General features: G+C 39.7%; 1 pseudogene; it reads left to right on the forward strand.

Annotated features, from left to right (window-relative positions):
- Nucleotides 1–546: 546 nt before the first annotated feature.
- On the forward strand, nt 547–10,346 carry LOC149259335 (glutamate decarboxylase-like; annotated as a pseudogene).
- Nucleotides 10,347–12,030: the final 1,684 nt, after the last annotated feature.

Here is a 12,030-nt window from a genome sequence, read left to right on the forward strand (position 1 = left end):
ATGATATTGGATGAATTGTATAGAATTTGTTTTGGAATAAAATTTAAAGCAAATTTTAATTGGCTACGTTTTTAATGAATTAAAATTTTGTCCCTTTGAATATAAAGTAATAAGTTAACTGTAGAATTTTTTCTCCTTACAAATCACCAATCATTGATGAATGATTATATGGAACATGATTTTCTCATAAATTATAAAAAGAGAAATTCTACCCATTACAAACCACTAACCATAACCATAAGTAAATCATTTTATAAGATATATTTTTCTTTAAATAAATAATAACAACTAATTACGTTGTAAGGTGTTCCCCTTTGAAAACAACTCTCCCAGTTGCCACAGTATACCCATCTACACCATCAAATCAAATGTTAGACGATTGAAATGTTTTAGGCCATTCGATCTATTGTCTCCTCCATTTACGTTTAACTACCTAACTAACTCATTGAGCCATACAAATCTCTCTTTCACCTGGCTATGAAATACAACCCTCTCTTTATCTGAAAATGTTCAGTGCTTTCATGTGTCTGGATTTGGAAAAAGAATCGATGCATGAACATTATAGCCAATTTGTTTAACGCCCCACTCAGTGATGGAGAGGAAGTTGTTGGTGTGGGCACGATTGGATCTTCAGAGACGATCATGTTGGCAGGCCTTACATTCAAACTCAAATGGCAAAAAAAACGCAAGGTAGAAGGGAAGTCGTATGACAAGCCAAACATTGTGACTGGTGCAAATGTCCAGGTAAGATTAAGAATCGCCATATATAGACGCCTTCTATCACAGTTCGATTAGCCCAAACCCATCTAAATTATGATCTTATATCAACATGGATTATGTATATCAATTAGAAGCCCAAATTCATGGATGTTGTATATTAGTTAGATTAAAATCAAATCCATCTAGATTCTGGTTTGATATGCATCTTAACCTTAAAGTGAGCTTGATGAAGTTGAGGTTACATATCTGGACTTCATAATCTATGCAAATAGAATCAGGGCTCTCTGTATTTCGCCAAACGTTGAAGAATTTAGATGGGTTTGACCTAGAAATATTCAATGCACCTAGTATTGTAGAGTGTATTGGTGATGGATCGATCGCCCCTAGATTACACCTCGTTTTTCTTTGCAAATGTAGGGAAAATTGGGAATTTTTTCTTAGATTTGACAATTTTATTTACATAGGACTGTGCGCAACTATTGCAGGTGTGTTGGGAGAAATTTTCTCGTTATTTTGAAGTAGAGCTGAAGGAAGTTAAACTGAGGAAGGATTACTATATCATGGATCCTGTTAAGGCTGTTGAAATGGTGGACGAGAACACTATTTGTGTGGCAACCATCTTGGGTTCCACTTACAATGGAGAGTTCGAAGATGTCAAGCTGTTGAACGATCTTCTCATCCAGAAAAACAAGGAAACAGGGTGAGTCTTCAAATCTCCTTAGATTTTCTAGTGTCATTTACCGACGTATTTATTGCACCATTCCTTTACCCTAATTTGGAATGGGATTTCTAGCTTCCATTGGTGAAGAGCATAAACATCAACAGGCACAAGTATGGTCTTGTCTATGCCAGAATTAGATGGGTTATTTGAAGAGCAAAGCAAGATCTCCCTGAGGAGCTCATTTTTCACATCAACTATTTGGGCGCCGATCAACCTACCTTCACCCTCAATTTCTCCAAAGGTATAATTAATTTTTATTACCAGGAAGACCTTGATTGATATTGCAGGTTTTATTTGGGGAAAGTATCTTTGAATTAAATCCCTTGACCTTGTAACCCTGCAAGAGCCAGCCAAATAATTGTGCAATATTACCAGCTCATACGTCTAGGGTTCGAGGTTTGTTGTCGCGTCTCAAACTTTTATTTCAGTTGTAATCCCTTTGAATGTACAGTATGTGACGGGTTTTGAATTGTTTGAATAGGGCTACCAGAATATCATGGGAAATTTCGCGGCAAACGCCAAGGCTCTGGCAGATGGTCTGGTGAGGACCAGACGGTTCAACATTCTGTTGAAGGGGATCAGTGTCCTGCTAATGCTGTTTTCGCTAAAGGACAGTAGCAGGTACGATGAGCATGAGATTTCTTACCACCTGAGAAGGTTCGTTTGGATCATGCTGATGTACACCATGGCTCCCGACGCACAAGAGGTGAAGCTTCTACGTGTGGTGGTTCGCGAAGATTTCAATCGGAGCCTGGAAGAACGACTGGTTCATGACATCGAGAAGGTGTTGCATGAACTTGACATGCTTCCTTCAAAGATAGTGAGGGAAGTGACCACGTCTGTGGTTGATGGCTGTAACAGTCTAAAAATAAATATCTAATTAACTTTTCTAATTAACATTAAATTTAAATCAGAGTGGCACTTACCTAGCCAATTAAACATGTAATTAATAAACTAAATTCAACTATGAATAGTGCTTACTTGTGGTAAGAGTAGGCTTACCGTAACAAGGTTTTGGGGACGACTCTCCACCCAACCGTAGGCTCAATTGTGCAAGGATTTGCTACAACTGGCCACCCCCGAGCCCTCAGTCAACGTACTACTGCCAGTGACTCCTATGTCTTAGAATACCATTCTCCCAAGAGAATGAAAGATAGAATCTCGGAAAGATGGAATGCAAGAATGCCTCTCATCTTCCTCACCATCTATTAAATAGAACAACATTGGAAGGGGAACCACATACACACACTCCATGTGTCTACATGCAACTTTCTTTTGATTTTTAGCTTTTTTGTTTTATTTCTTTACTTTTCTTTTGATTTTTAGCTTTCTTGTTTTATTTCCCTTTTTTGATAGTTTTCTTGTTTTATTTCTATTTATTCTTATTTAAAGCTTTAGTATGGTTATTACTATTTTTATTTTTATTATTTTTATTTATTTTCTTTGTATATATTTTTAATATCATTTATTATTTAACATTTATGATTTATTATTTATTATTTTTTTTTTTTTTTTTTTGAAAGAGTCGGTTGCTATGTATTGCATTCTGAAAAAAACGAGGGTCTGAATCCCTCTGTGTACATAAAGTTCGCAGATTGAGAGGAAACAAGGGGTTTACAAAATGAGGCTGCCCCCTTGATCCTTAGGCTACTTTTCTCCTTACTACTACTAGAGATGTTGCTGGTATAGATTCTGATGAAAGAAGATAACAAAAAGATGCATTTGGTTTTCATTCAATCGATCATTATGTGTTGAATGTGTCTCGCTGTTGATTCTTCTGGATTCTCATCTTTGGTTCCTTGATTTGCGCTGGATGAGCTAGTGGCGTTGGGGTGCTTATCCATCCAAGATTTCAGAGTGGCGAGCGATTCTTCAACATGGCCACATCGATTTGAAAGCTGCTCGAATTGATCTCGGAGAGATGAGACCCTGTGCATGAAGAGCTGAATTTCTGCTTTGTATTTCTCTGTGTTGATGCGATCTTGTTCAAATAGTCTTCTACTGTGCTCATCTAGACGCCGGTCATGCTCTTCTAGCCTTGCTGCAAGAAGACCCTGTTTTTCCTCAATCAGAGACTGTTGGGTCCTTATTTCTTCCAGCTCGAATTGAAGGTCTGCGCAGTGCAGACAGTCCTCATTGCGTGCCATTAAATGGAGGATGCAAAAAAGGAAGAGGCCCCAGAAGGCAGTTAAGGATTTGAAGATTTTGTAAATATAATGCGGACGGGTTTGAAGGGCACTGTCAAAGGATACAGGAGATCCCACTTTCTGAGCGCCAAAGGAGAAATATAAGTGGACCCTGATGATGGCGCACAAGCAAGAAGGGGGAGTACTGAAGATGGGGGAGAAAGAAACAGAGGGGAGCTTGCTGTAGGTGCAAGATTGACGATTTAAAAGCGACCAGCGGAGGTACTGGAAAGAGGGCAGAGAGTGAAGAAGGGTTAGAGCAGCAATACTGGCCTCCCCACAGATTCTACTCCTGTAAAACACCACGACTGTGATTAGAAGAAAAATAAGCAAGATAGAAAATAGCAATACCGATGACTGATCTTTTCTTCTCCCCTGGACGAGAGCGCCTTCATCAAACCAGTGAATCTGCTCTTGCGCAAAGCAGTGAATGACAATGCTTTTCTTTCCTCTGCCCGTATTTATGGATTGAAACCTGCTGTAGCCTGAGTGTATTACTGTAGGCGGATCCTTTGTGGCAGTTAGATATTCTCCTAAATCCCGATGGCGATCTGCTGGAGCAGCGTAATCGATCTTCCGGCCTTCACTGAATTGATTGGTTTTCCTTGGGATGCAAGTTATTCTTTGAGTCGATGCTTGGATGAGACTACTGATGCATTCCAAGCTCTCTGTCAAGTGTCTTGGTGCTGATGAAGCTAAGCCCGTCGCACGCTTGGTGGATCTGCGAGCCTGGGCAAAGTCAGGATTTGCCTGAATCATGGCAGAGGCTGGAAGGTGTCTCTGTTATTGTGCCTCATCACACCTTCCGGTTTTCCGACTGCGTTATTCGCATGTTTGTCAGCTTCCCCATTGAGCGTGCGAAGGATATGGTAGAAGCTGATTTTTTCAAAGTGCTTGAGAAGAAGATTGATTCGTTGGAGATGTTGCTAAAGGTTGCTGTTTGGTGATCTTTGGTTGTGGTTCATGAGGCCAATAATGATAGAGGAATCTCCAATGACTAAAGCTTTTTTAATCCCCAGATTTTTCAATTGCAACAACCCTTGATAGAGAGCTAAGGCCTCTGCGTTATTATTAGATTTTTTTCCCAGACTCCATTCGTAATTGCTGATTTCTTCTCCTATTTCATCTATAATAATTCCTCCCGCGCCTGCTGGTCCTGGGTTGGACTTGGAGGCTCCATCAAAGAATAAAATCGGGCAGTTGTTACTCTGAATCCATTTCTTGAATTCCTGGGTTGGAAGTCTGATATCCCACTTCTTGGTCTGGTCATGATGCTGTCTGTTAGTTCTCTGAATACTCTGTTGATGTCCTGGCCGGCCAAGAATATGCCTAATAAAAGACCTCTCCTCAACTGAGTAATCTGCTGCTTTGACTGTCCCTGAGTGTTTTGCTGCGATTGTCTCCTGTGCCAAAAGATGGGCCTTGTTGCAAGTCTTCCATACATTACCCTCTTTGTTTTGGAAGATTTTTTTATTTCTTGTAAGCCAGATTTTCCATAAGAGATTGTGAGGAATGATATCCCAAGTTCTTTTGACAATCTTGCTCCTTTTATCCTTCCATGGACAGCTCCTTCTCCAATCTTGAATTGCCTCTGCAATGTTCTGATGAGATTGCCATGATATATTTCCCAAATTGGACATATTGATCCAACAATTCTTCACGAAGGGACAATCAAGGAAAAGATGGCGGATGGTTTCTTCTGCTGAGCAGCAGTTAGGACTAATAGAAGGTCCATATATCCCTCGCTTTCTTAAATTTTCAGAAGTGAGGATTTTGCCTTTTAACAGCAACCATATGAAGAATTTGACCTTGGGGATGGCCTCTGATTTCCATATTGTTCTCCAATGATTCCAGATAGGAATTTGATAAGTGCTGTTGCAGATGAATTGATAGCCGGACTTGATGGTGTAGCTTGAGCCCGTGGGGTCCCATCTAAATCCATCTGTTGTGCCTTTTTTAATGGGGGCTCTATTCTGAAGGTTTTTTTGAAAAGCTTGGAAACTTAATTCTAAGTTTGGGGGGATAACTGGAAAATCCCAGCTAGTCCAGGCTCCTGTGTCAACATCCCATTTTGAAATTTGATCAAGCCTCTGAATGCCTTTGCTATTAAGATGGAGGATGAGGGGAATGGCTTCTTCAACTGTGTTTAGAGGTTGGAAACCCATTATCTTGTCAGTGGCATAATTAATGCTGGTCCCTCCCCCCGGGATCTTTGAGATGTTTTGTTTGAGAATGGGAAGTGCTTTCTTACAAAGGTGCCAGATTTTAGTAGAATTTCTACTGGGAATATCAGAATCAAGGAGTCTTTGCCTGTTGTCAGAGAGATATTTGCATTCAATGACCTGTTTCCACCAAGCTTTTGGATCATTGATTAATCTCCAAGCCATTTTGATCCCGAAAGCAAGGTTAAGAATTTTAGGGGCTCTAATTCCCAGTCCACCTCTATCTTGGGATTGAATTACGCTTTTCCAATTTACCAAATTGAATCTATTTTTTTCTTTTTTCCCTCCTTGCCATAAAAAGTTGCGGAGGGCAGTTTCCAGCTTATAGTGAAAAGAGACAGGAGCTTGATAAAGAGTGAAGCGGTATAGTGGTAAGGAGGAGATACCTGATTTGAGCAAAATTAATCTGCCTGCTGGGTTAAGCCATTGAGTTCCCCATTGTTGTACCTTCCTTTTGACTTTGTCTATTATTTCATTCCAGGTAGTGGCTTTTAGAGAGCCCATGGTGACCGGCATCCCAAGGTAGGTGAAGTGGTCCCAGGTTGCTTTGTAGGCTACTACAAAAATATTGGCTATGCTGTGAGCTGTTTGATTGGAGATATTCCATCCATAGATGCAACTTTTATGAAAGTTGACCTCTCCTCCTGAGCACTCCATGAATTGGTCCAGAAGGATTTTGAAACGCCTTGCTATAGTAGTGGATGCCCCTCCAATGAGCAGAGTGTCATCAGCAAATTGAGAGTGGTTGATATTCTTCACTCCATTTCCAAACTTGATACCAGAGATGAGGCCGACTCTTCTGTTGTGATCCAGGGCGCTGCTAAAGGATTCCGCCATCAAGATGAAAAGATAGGGAGAAAGGGGGCAACCTTGCCTTAACCCTCTTGAGGATTGAAATGCTTCACAAGGGCGTCCATTTATGAGAGGCGAAATCCAAGGGCCAGAGATGCAAGCTGCAATGGTGCTGATGAAGTCAGAGTTGAATCCCATTTTTCTCAAAACAGCAAACAAGAAGGAGTGTCGTACTCGGTCAAATGCATTGGCTAAGTCAAGCTTAAGAACGAAACCTTTCTCCTGCCTTGAAGTGCTGGAGTGAATAGCTTCTTGGACCAAGGTGATGGTGTCATGAATTTGCCTGTTGGACATAAAGCCTCCTTGATTTTCGGATATAAGGGAAGGGAGAAGGGGTTGGAGTCTGGCTGCTATGATTTTTGCAAAGATCTTATATGAAGTATTACACAATGAAATAGGTTGAAATCTAGAGAAAGAAGTGGGGCGATTTTCTTTAGGGATGAGGGCAAGGAAAGTTGAGTTTGTGAAGCCCCCCATCTTCTTTTTCCTTTGGATTCCATTCATCATTTTAACAAGGTCTTTTTTTATCAAATGCCAATGGTCCCTGTAAAAATTTATTGGGAATCCATCTGGACCTGGAGACTTATCTGGTTGTAAAGTCCAGATGGCTTTTCTGATTTCCTCCTCTGTTATTTCACTGTTTAAGCTGTCATTCTCCTCAAGAGATATTTTCCCCGGTAGATGCTTAAGGAGCGTTGAATAATCAGCATCTCCTTGGTTTTCCGTGAGAAGACATTTGTAATGGAGGAAGGCAGCTCGTTTGATGGATTCTTGATCATTATGCTGGCTGCCTTGGCTATCAGTTATCATGTTTACATTATTCCTTGTTTTTTTGACTGTGGCCTGCTTATGGAAGTAGGTCGTATTTTTATCGCCCTCCTTCAGCCATACTTCTCTTGATTTGATTCTCCACTTGATCTCTTCCGCTCTCTTGATTTGAATTAGCTGGCCCTGAACTTCCCTTTCTTGGTTTTTCAGTTGATGGGTGAATCCGTGGTCCTCTATTTGCTTATGAATCTCTTCCAAGTTCTGCTGTATTTTTTCCCTTATTTTTTCTGGCTCTTGATAGCTGATTTTTGCCCAATCCTTTAGAGCTCTCCTTATGTTTCGAAGTTTTGTTTCCCAAATATAGCTTGGGGAGCCCTCAACGTGTTGCTTCCAGGTTGCGTCTATGATAGCCTCGGCCTCAGCATTGTCTTTCCACAGAGGTTTGTATCTGAATGGTATTGGACCCAAATGAGAATGGGAGTCCAGCGTTAAAATAATGGGGAAGTGATCTGAGGCTGTGGTATTGAGAATTTTGGTGTGGCCTGCAGCAAAGGAAGAGAGGAGGGAGACATTAACCAAAATCCTGTCCAATCTTTCCATAATGTTGCCTGGCCCCAACCTTCTGTTGTTCCAAGTGTATTTCCTGTTTTTTGGAATGATATCCATCAGCTCATGGTCAGACATTATCATTTCCATTTGCCTTCTGAAGGGATCGGTGGTGAAGATGCCCCCTCTTTTCTCATTCGCATGGAGGATTAAATTGAAGTCTCCAGCAAGAATTACATTTGAGTTCTGCTCATTGTCTATTTCTTCCTTCAGTTCCTTCCAACATTGTTCCTTTTCCCTGTAATGATTGGGGATATAGACATTATAAATGATAAGATCACAGCTCTCTTCCTTGTTACTAAGGTTGGTTCTAACCCAATTTTGATTGAGGACGAAGGAATTGCAGTCCCAGAACTGCTTGTTCCACATAGTTGTAATTCCTCCAGAAGCTCCTCTGGAGTTGCTACTGGCCCCTGAGAAGTTTTTGTGGGCATCTATAATTATTTGCATTTCGCTCTGACTTTGCTTGGTTTCCTGTATCAGGACAATTTCTGGTCTTTCTGTTTGAAGAAGATCTCGTAGGGCAGCTGATTTGGAGGGGTGCCCCATACCCCTGCTGTTCCATGATAAAAGCTTCATCATGAGGCATTTGAGCGAGGAGGTGCTCGCCTCTCATAATCTTTACCTACTGTTTCTTTTTCTTGTGAACCTGTAATGAAGGATTCCATAGGGGTTTGAATCCCTAGGGCTATGTCCTTTTGTGTGCTTTCTTCCCGATGTTGCTTAGCTGACTTTCTTCCTGGTCCCGGTTTCTTATGAATATCGCTGGAGGCGCCAAAGTCTTTTGAAGAGCTTCTGGTGGTTCTGGGGGGGGGAGGATCTATGGAGGGCTGAGAGGGGGTCGAAGAAATCAAGGGAGGTTCGATCAGAGAAGGCTGGTCAGACTGAGGGTCATCAGAGGATAAAATAAAGAAAGGGTTGGAGGAGGAGGGGAAAGAAGATTCAAGGGAGGGTCCAGGAGGATTTGGAGAGGGGGAGGTGGGGCGGGGGGAGGAAGAGCCCGGATGTTCAGAAGGTGGATCTTGCTTTGGTTGAGGTGCTGCTTTCTTTTTTTTCACAGTTTCCCACTGTTCTGCTTGGTCCTCAGCTTCAGGATTAGTAATTTTAGAGCATCTATTAGCAAAGTGGCCGTATTCATGACATACCTTACATTTGAAGGGTATTTGCTCGTAGTCCAGCTGCTGTATGTAGCTCCAGTCATCCACCTTCAGCTTGATGGCTTCTGGCAGGCCTTTTCCAAGGTCCACTTCTACGCAAATCCTTGCACAGGCTTGCATGTTATCTTTAGGCTCGCTTCTGTTAATGTACTTGCCTACAGCATTCCCTATTGCCTTTACCGAATCGTCTCCCCAGCAATGCAGAGGGAGGTGGGGAAGACGGACCCAAACCGGTACCGCATTAGGAATATCGAGTTCAGGGTCAAAGTCAGGAGTCCATTTGTTCAGATATAACCCTCGAGAATCCATGAAATAGGGCCCGTTCCTGAATATCAGATCCTTGTCTGCCTTGGTTTCAAAGTGAAAAGTATAGTAACCTTTGCCACAAAATCGAATCGAGATCTTTCCTTGTGTTTTATCAGACCAGTTCCTTTCCACCCATCTCTGGACTGTCTTTGGTGAAGGCCATAAGCCTGTGAACTGCCCTATGAGCCCTTTTTCTGCTAAAGATAACGCTGCCATTCGAGGGAGAGAAGGAGGTAACTGAACTTCTTGGAGTGTATCAAGTTTCTTGACAAATTTTGATGTTGTTGGTTTCGGACGGACGGGGGGCAGAGATTTTACCAAAACAGAGAAAGCTTTCTCTGCATCCCCCAGAGATGGATCAGAATGGGCCATGGCGGAGGCCAGGCCCCAAGACAGGCCTCGCGGCCCAGGCCGAGGCGAAGCTGCAACTGCTCCCGAGTCTTCAATCCCGCTCCAGCTCCGCGCGCGCTCTGCAGGAAGAATTCCCGCTCGCCGACCTATGCCTTTATTATTTATTATTAAGTAATTTATTTATTAATTTTATTATTATTTATTATTATTTATTATTTATTATTTATTATTATATTATTTATTATTAAGGGGAGAGATATTACCATGGCCATCAAGATCTCAAAGAAATTAAAGGCATAGGTATAAATGTCACCAAGTTTAAGTCGAAATTAAAGGCATAGGTATAGATGTCACCAAGTTTAAGTCCTCTGTTGTGTTCAACAAAATCGTTAACTCCCACAAGGTCGTAAAGGCATGGAAGAAATTTGTTCCACAGAAGGCCAATCGTGTTTGCTGAGGAGCCCCATTCAAATGGCTAAAAGTTTGAAGTTATTAAATTATTTTTTGTTTTGTTATGCTCGTGGTCATTGCACAATGCGTGTCAAAACTATTACCATTATTTTACACCCATTCAACCTAGTTGTCTCTGTATATGAGAGATTTGTCAAAGCCGAGTCTATTACCATTATTTTACACCCATTCAACCTAGTTGTCTCTGTATATGAGAGATTTGTCAAAGCCGAGTTTATAGGTGGCTTGCACGACTTTTGCAGCTCTCATAATGATAAAAATAGTTTTGTTCTTCATGCGGATTCTTTAGAATATTTCAGGGCGATTTTTGTGTTTGAAAGATAATAATGTCACATCTATGTGCCGATTTAACCGACTCTTGAGTATGATTGATAAGGTATGTCATGGAAAATTGTTCCTTGAATATTTAGTTGCAGACATGATCACTTCACCAAAAACAAGACACGTCTCTCCTCTGTAACATTAATAAGCGGTGAATATGATTTTCTCACTAAAATGAAAGATCTCTTTTGATATTATTATTACTTTTAAATAACAATATTATAAGTCAGTCTTACAAATTTATTTATGGGTTATTCAAAAATACCCATAAATAATAATATTGTAAAGTATAACTAATAATATTGTATTATACATGTTATATAATTGTGGTTGATTGTTTATTATAATATAATGTGCAAACTTATATGCTGTATGAAGTTTATTATTCTGGACAAAGTTTGAGTATATTCTAATTTGGGTCAAAATATTTTGGTTTTAATTAATTTGTAAATTTTAGAAATTATTTTCAAAATTTATTAAAGTTTTGGTAAAATTAAATATTAAACTTATTTTATAGAAATTGGAAATTATTTTTTGAATTTTTAAAAATTGAATTTCTAATTTTTTATTTGTGAATGACTAATTTTATTTTATTTTTAATAAAAAATTATAGGAAGTATTTTATTGATTTTTTTTTCCAAATTTATAAATTTTTCCAAAATTAATATTTTCTTTTCCCAAAAACACGTAGGATGAACCTTGAGATAAGACAATGATTGTCTTTTTAAATATTTTATTTTCCAAAAAACACAGTTGTTTGTAGGATGAACCTTGAGACCAGGCAATGATTATCTTTTATATTTTTAAATAACTAATGAATAATGAAAATATGATACAAGCAAGGAAGAAGAGGAGCCTATTGGGGGAGGGGCGAAGATTCTGTGAAATTTTAGTGATTTGATGTTAGCAATGATTCTTTTTAAATATTTTCTTTTCCAAAAAACACAGTTGTTTGTAGGATGAACCTTGAGACCAGACAATGATTGTCTTTTTAAGTTTTTAAATAACTGATGAATAATGAAAATATGATACAAGAAAGGAAAAAGAGGAGCCTACTGGGGGAGGGGTGAAGATTTTGTGAAATTTTAGTGATTTGATATTAGCAATGATTGAAAATGGCCTAGAGGTATGAGGTCTTATAAGTTCGCTAGGGTCTATAAGGTAAGGACCTTTTTGCATTTTCAACACTTTCATCATTCAAGGGTTCATTAGGAACTTGTAATTGTTATGTTGAGTTGTATTTTAGAATTCAATTTTCCTTACAAGATGCATGGAAATGTTGTCGTGACTGAAATTAAATTTATGATTTGAATATCTTGCTTTCAACTGCAATCATCTATTTTTCATCT

This window comes from Pinus tabuliformis, chromosome 6, assembly GCF_031772625.1.
Source record: "Pinus tabuliformis cultivar Carrire ecotype Pingquan chromosome 6, CPIR1, whole genome shotgun sequence".
NCBI classification, from domain to species: domain Eukaryota; kingdom Viridiplantae; phylum Streptophyta; class Pinopsida; order Pinales; family Pinaceae; genus Pinus; species Pinus tabuliformis.